We start from the raw sequence: 7,854 nt of genomic DNA, 5'->3' as shown, positions 1-7,854 counted from the left end.
ATAGTATGAGAAAGGATCAAGATACATATTTTTAACCTATGGATATCCAATTGACGCAGGAACATTTATTAGTAAAATCATCTGTTATTCCCACTGCACTGCAGGGCCACCTTTGTCGTATGTCAGGTGACTATATATGTACGGGTTTGTTTCTATCTTTGCACCAATCACACTCTTAACTTGTATTTTTACAAAATCTACATAAATGAAATTAGTTGACTCTGTTTACTACATCTCTGGAAGACAGCTGAATGGGATTTTGATTAGATTTGGAGAACGTGGCTATGGAGTGCATAGTACCCTACATAATATAGCATCCAACCAGTGGACCCACTGGAGGTGTGAAAGAGAAGGAGATATGGGAATGGGCCATGACCATGAGATCTACTGGTAATATCATATACTACTCCATCCAGAAATTACCAGAGATATGAAATGGTATGCTAAAACACAGCTGAAACACTACTCAGAGGCGATACCTTGCAAGGATGGGGTGCCACCCTCCAGGACGCAGTATACACACTGAATTAGAGATCTCTCTATGGTGCTATGTCTCCAGTAGGAAGAATCCACATGTCTAGGAGCCAAGAGGTAGTAGCAGGAGTGGCCACACTTAACATCGTTTGCTATAACCTACTAGAGGACTTTGTGCATCCTGTCCCCACAACTGATTCATTTTCCAGATCTCACTGCAACCTCAGCCCTACATCTACAAGAGTCAGGTTCTTGTAGCAAGCTGGTCATAACAATGAAAGAATTTCAGTCTGTGACTCCCTAAGCATAAAACTCTGAGTTTGATTTTACAGGCTGCTGAACTGTAATTTCAATTCCATTTGCAGTCTTGCCAGAAATCTTAGGTAAAAATCTGGCATTTATCAGAAAAGAGTCCACTTAACAGAGGCCCTGTATTCAAGATACCAGTAAATGGATGTCATTCTAAGAGTGGCTGGGATACTGGGGATTTATGTGTAGAGACCTTGGACTCCAACACCCCAAGAACAGCTGTCCAAAGGCATAAATAAATAGAATGTATCATGTTTAGAATCTCAGCTGTGAAGTTGAATGTGTTTAGATGCTCCTTATGCTAGTGTGTGAATAGTGTCAGGTAGATACATACATACATACCAGCTGTACCTCATACACAAAGAAGGTATGTAAAACAGCTGAGAAAGTTGACAGGCATCCTCAAATCTGTAGGTTCCTCAAGCCACTTATATCAGAATCTATCAGTCAGTGAGTCTCTGTGGGATCAGGGAACCACATTATACTAATGCTAGTATAGTATAGTTAGTCCCTAACTGTTTCACTGTCTTCTGCTAGGTAAATGCTTATTGAATGAATTATGGCTGTGAATTTGATCACCAGCATGTAGTCTATGGGAACATTCATCAGACTTTCAACTGGTGGCAATGGTAGGATTACCCTTATTGTCAGGTCTTTAGAAGTGGAGCAAGGCACATAGGAAGAAAGAACTTGTTACCCTGAGGTTTCATGGTGCTATTCACTCTAATTCATGGCTGCAAAGATCAGAGAGATATGGATTATGATGATTAAGATTGTGTGTCAACTTGGCTGGGCCATGATTCCCAGTGTTTTGGCAGTCGTATAATGTTGTGATCATTTCCCTGTTGAAATTCAATATGTGATCAACCCCATAATGGGAGCTGCTGTAAGTAGCCAATCAGTTAAAAGGGAGTTTCCTTGGGTGTGTGGACTGCATCGAATATAAGCAGACATTCTGACAGGGATCAGGGGCTTTTTCTCACACTGGACCTTGCGGCTGGCTCCTGTTCATCTGGCCTCTGGTTCTTGGGACTTGAGCCAGCTTACCTGTGTTCTTGCCTGTCTATTTTGGGATTCATCGATCTTCACAGCCTGTGAGTAAGTGCTCTGCTCTCTGACCTACGAGTCTTGGGTTTGCCAGCCCCTGTGGCTATGAGAATACACAGAAGCCTGTATCCTGACCCAAAGACTTGGAATGTTCCAGCCTCTATAACCGCGTGAGCCATTTCCTTGATACAAATCTCTATGTGTCTATGTATATATTTATACGATTTACTGGTTTTACTTCTCTAGAGAACCCAGCCTAAGGCATTTGGTCTAGTGTTGCTATAACAGAAATACCACAAGTAGATGGCTTTAACAAAGGGAAATTTGTTCGCTCACAGTCTAGTAGGCTAGAAGTCCAAATTCAAGGCACCAGCTCCAGGGGAAGGCTTTCTCTCCCCGTTGGCCTTGGGGGCAGGTTCCTTGTCATCAATCTTCCCTTGGTCTAGGAGCTTCTCTGCACAGGAGCCTCAGGTCCAAAGGATGTGCTCTGCCCTCCATGCTGCTTTCTTGGTGGTGTAATGTCCCCCATGTCTCTCCGCTTGCTTCTCTTTTATATCTCAAAAGGCTGAAGACACAATCCAATCTTGTGGATTGAGTCCTACCTCATTAACATAACTGCCACTAGTCCCATCTCATCAACATCATAGATATAAGATTTGCAACACATAGGAAAATCACATCAGATGACAGAATGGTGGACAATCACACAAGACTGGGAATCATGGCCTAGCCAAATTGATACACATATTTTTGGGGGACACAAATAAATCCATGACATGGGTCATGGTACTGTATTTGGGCTACAGCTTTTGCTTACCTTCAGCCATTGTATCAGTCAGGGGTCAGTTTTAGAAAACAGAAATCACTTTGGCTATTTTAAGCAGGAAGGTATTTAGGAAATGCAGAGAACAGAATGCACATAAAATACTGGAAGGGCTGGAGAAGCAAATTTGAAGCTGATTCTTCAGGAATGGCTCCCAGAACAGCACCACAGAACTTGCCTGCTAAGGGACCAGCTATCCCTGCCATAATCCTGAAGATGAAGAATCAAGAAGCCATCACTGGGACTGTTAGCTCCATAAACTCACAGACTAAATAGCAATGCAGGGATCAGGGTGCACCACCACTGTAGTTGTTGCCTTCAGAATTACCCTGCTCCCCCTTGATTTGCATCAACAAAAACTTCATGACCAGCACTGTGGCCACTGACCCACATAAAGCTAGTGACCGGATATCGCAATGTTACTTCGGAGAGCCCAACCCCTTCACACCATGCTTGCCTGCAGGGAACAGAAGCAGCAATGGTGTTCTTCCATGCGCACTTCTGTCTTCTAAATGACCTGCAAGTGTATATGACTGGCAAAACTTAAATCACATCTAGAATCTTAACTTCTAAAGGAGTCAGGAGACACGGTTTTTTTTTTTTTTTTTTGGCGTCCCAGCCTTTATGGTGTAGGAAGGCATACTAGAAGAAAGGGGAATGGATGCTAGCACTAATCCATCCTATACCTTAGCCAGCTTGCTCTGTCTCTGGAGAAAAAAAAGGTCAGTGAGTTGTAAAAGCAACAGGGTGAAGGCATTTCCTGGCTTACAAACGGTAGAAATAGAACCACAAAATTCAAGACAGAGACACACAGCCCAATGGAGCATCCAGGCCACCTGACAGGGAGAATTTTCTTTTCCCCCCTCCCTGTCTTTTTTGAATCCCTATCAAATGCTGCCCTCTGATGTTTATGGGATAAACTACTTTTAAGAACTATTGAAACAAAACCTGGTGAGAGAATACATCTATCTAGCTTAGTTTTCTGGGGTGAATAGCTATGTCTGACCCTCCTGGAAAGCAGGAAAAATCACTGACCTAGACATTGAGACTAGTCTCAAGTGACATGGCTAACTGACATCTAGATCAAGTTTTGCAGAAATGTTATTGACTCAGACCTCCAGGCATAGGCTGTTTTATTTTTCCATAATTAGTGTAAAAAATTTAGTGTGGGGAAGCTGTAAGCATTCCTGTGGTGTATAAAATGTTCAGAAAAGCAGATAATTAAATTATGCCTCATTTGTAAAAATTGTGGAGCCAACTGAAGACTTCCAACAGAACTGTTTAATTTATTGTCAATATTGATTTGAATTTTCTTTGTAAACTATCTTCATTTATAGTGATTAGGATGACACTGATATCACTGACTCAAAATTTTATGTGCCAGTAGAGAATAAGTTCATATCAACTGGGGCTGGATCAAGGCGTGTGAGAGCCTAAACACTGGTAATCTGTGGTGCCCCCTCCTCTGCTGACTCACGCATTTGAATGGGATATATGAGTTAATATACACGTATATATATGTGTATGTGTGTGTGTATCTTAGCTATCCATGATGTAACTTCCTTTTAAATGTGACTATTGCATTAGCAATTAAATGCAAAATTAGCATATGCCATTTTAGCAGAATGAGATAAATTGAATTACAAAATTTTTAGTAGATGTGGGGCATCAAGGTTTTTACTATATACCACATATATTCTACAAAAAAAAGAATATTCTACAACAAAGAAAATGAGTCAGTGAACATAGTTGATTCAACAATCAATGTAAAATTCTGTTGATTTCCCACAAGAAAAAATTGACTTTCACCAATTTTGCTTTAAAAGGCTCATACTTCAATTCTGATGCTTGTTTCATAATAAATGCTGTAATTATAAATGAACAAATGAAAAGATGTCATAAAAGAAAATATAATGATCAGAAAACAAATATTACAAATTACTATATTTTATTTTTAAATGTATCTTTCATCTCTAACATGCTATGATTAAAAATATTTCTTTCTATTCTTTGCTCTTACAAAGTCTTCAATGATTTTGTCACAGTTAAGCTGCTGAATAATATCTACTTCTATACGTAACAAGGATAATGAATTGAGCCTTTCTTGAATCATTATTGTGCGCTCACTTTTTCTTGTGTCACGCCTGCTTGGCATCTATGGGTCTTTACTTTGGACCATTGGTGCTCCTGTTTTTTTGATGTCCTAAGCACATGCTTACCTTGCTTATTGGGTGATCCATCCCTGATAATAGCAAAAGAAAGCTTTCTGAATAAAGTATTGCTTAGTGCAACCAAGAAAGGAAGGCCAGTATGTTTCAAATAATTAAATTCACAACTATCAATAGAGATTCAAAACACCTGGCAGAAACATGGATTAAGTGATAAAATTCATGGAACAGCGGATGTTCCTTGAACAAGCCAAGCATGCTCCTGCCTCAGTGCCCTTACCTTTTCCCCTGCCTGGAAAGCTCTTTCCCCTGATAATCCCATCCATAGGCGTGTGGGCCTCTCTTATCTTACTTCCAAGCTGATAAAACGTGAGAACCCAAGGTCCATTCTCACAAAAGGTAAGTACTAGCCATCTCATTGTCATTCCTCTCCTTCCCTCATGGCCTTTTTGTGGTAAACCTGGAACTATGGTTTGTAATCTCTGGATGGATGGATGTGAGTTAGATTAGATCTCCCTTTAGACAATTCTATTGGGCTTGAGGGTCAAAAGCCCATTTATCAATCAAGTGTTACTTTGTTTTCCATTGCTAACGTTCCTTGAGTATATGCCTTCCTTGGTTATACTCTTTGGCAGGATTTAAATATTCATGGTTCTCTGGACAAAATAATTTTAAATATCACCCCAATCTCACTTTAGTTTTTAATTGGATCCAGGCTAAAGATGCCAAGTACAGTAAGATCGGACCAAAGGCCATCATAGCTGGAGTGGTTGTACTCTTCGGAGAACTATCTCCACCCCAAGACCAGTTTCTGGGGAGCTGTAAATATTTGGGAACTCTCTGACAAACAGAAGAAGCCATTCAAGTTTGAGGCTAGAGCAGTAACTAAAATACAAGCTGGAATACTTAGCAGAAACCACTTCTTATGTTCATGCAGATAAACCTTCAACTTCCAGGTGCCTGAGCTGGTACTAAGTAAAGACATTTTGCAAACAAGACCAGCAGAGATCAGAAAGGTTCCCCTCTGCATAGCCAGAGGGACATGCATTTCACTCTTCCCACTCCTGTTTACTTTCCCACTGGGGAGGAGATGGACTCATCCTCAAGATGCAGGGATGAAAGGCTACAGAAAACAACAAGCTTGGAGTTCTGTGTGGGGTCAAGGCTGTGTGTAACCAGTCATTAGGGGGCCTTAATCTGCTGATTATACTTCAAGGCTTTGGAATTTGACTTAAGGGATGTGATCCTGCTGGGTTCACAGAAGAAATTCCCAGGGGCTAGAGGTGAGGTTTAGTCTCAAAAGTGAGATCATAGATGGAGAAACACTTAGAAAAGGGTCTGTAGTGTTGTTGTTATGATAATGACAATAATAAACCAACCACAAGGATCCTCCTAAGATTGTGAAATTCCACATGTTGAGTAATTTAGTCAGTATAATAAAATTGTGTGGCTTTGAGAGCTAAATAAATGCAGAGAAACAATTTCAATGGTCACAAACAAGATATAGGTTAAATAAATTTTTTTAATCCCTACAGTAGAATAATATGCAGCCACCAAAAAACTATGTAGTAAAAACACATTGCTATCGGGCATATAATTGGTAGTACCTCTGTGGAGGACAAATTGGCACCACCTATCAAAATTCCAAATGCATATAACTCTAATCCAGCCAGCCCTACCTAACATTTAAGATCCTGGGGGTATCACTGGAGTTATTTCATCAGATGGCTATGCTGAGTACTCCTGAATTCCATATTGTTGATAACCTGCTGGGATTGTCTCAAAAAAAAAAACAAAAAAAAAAAAACCAAAGCACTGGACCAGCCTCTCTGAACTGAGGGAGTTTTGTTTCAAACAGTGTACTCTCACAGAACTTCCAAAAAAAAAAAAAAAAAAAACTGTTGCTGTCGTGTCAATTCTGACTCATAGCCACCTATAAGACAGGGTAAAACTGCCCCATAGGGTTTCCAATGCTGTAATCTTTACAGAAGCAGACTGCCACATCTTTCTCCTGAAGAGCAGCTGGTGGGTTCAAACCACCGACCTTTCGGTTTGCTGCCAAGAGTTCAATAACTGCACCATTAGGGCTACACTAGAAGTTCCTACCCATTGCTGTCAAGTCAATTCTGACTCATAGGGACCCTAAAGTGCAGAGTAGAACTGCCCCATAGGGCTTCCAAGGAGCACCTGGTTGATTCAAACTGCCGACCCTTTGGTTACCAGCCGAGCTCTTATTAACTACTGTGCCACCAAGGCTCAAACAAGTCACCAGGACTCTGAGAAGTCTCTAAAAAAAACCTGTTGCTGTGGAGTCAATTCCGACTCACAACAGCCCTATAGGACGGAGTATAACTGCCCTATAGGGTTTCCAAGGAGCAGCTGGTGGATTCAAACTGCCAACATTTTGGTTAGCAGCCTAAGCTCTTAATCACTGTGCAACTAGGGCTCCAAGAAGTCTCTGGAGGGGTTTCAATGTTGTACAAGGGACTTTACTGACCCAAAGAATATACAAACTTGAAAAGGCTTTGGTTTTAAGTCCACTTCGTTCATTATTTTATTTAACAAACATTTACTGAGTGCCGAATATGTCCCAGAGACAATTCTAGGTGCAGGAGCCCAGCAGAGAATAAAACAAATATCCCTCCTCTCTCGTGGAGTTTGTATCCTAATGATAATAAATAATTAACATGAGTAAATTATGTAGTATGTTGCTGTTGTTGTTAGGTGTCGTCTCTTTGAAGGTCTTTCTTTTTCACTGACCCTCTACCAAGCATGATGTTCTTCTCCAGGAACTGGTCTCCGCTGATAGCATGTCCAAAGTACACGAGACGAAGTCTCGTTATCTTCGCTTCTAATGAGCATTCTGGCTGTACTTCTTCCAGGACAGATTTGTTCATTCTTCTGGCAGTCTATGGTATGTTCAACACTCTGGCAACACCGTAATTCAAATATGTCAGTTCCTCTTTGGTCTTTTTTATTCATTGTCCAGCTTTCACATGGATATGAGGCAACTGAAAACATCATGACTTGGGT

The sequence above is a fragment of the Loxodonta africana genome, chromosome 16, assembly GCF_030014295.1.
Source record: "Loxodonta africana isolate mLoxAfr1 chromosome 16, mLoxAfr1.hap2, whole genome shotgun sequence".
Classification (NCBI taxonomy): domain Eukaryota; kingdom Metazoa; phylum Chordata; class Mammalia; order Proboscidea; family Elephantidae; genus Loxodonta; species Loxodonta africana.
This window is presented reverse-complemented; position numbering follows the sequence as displayed.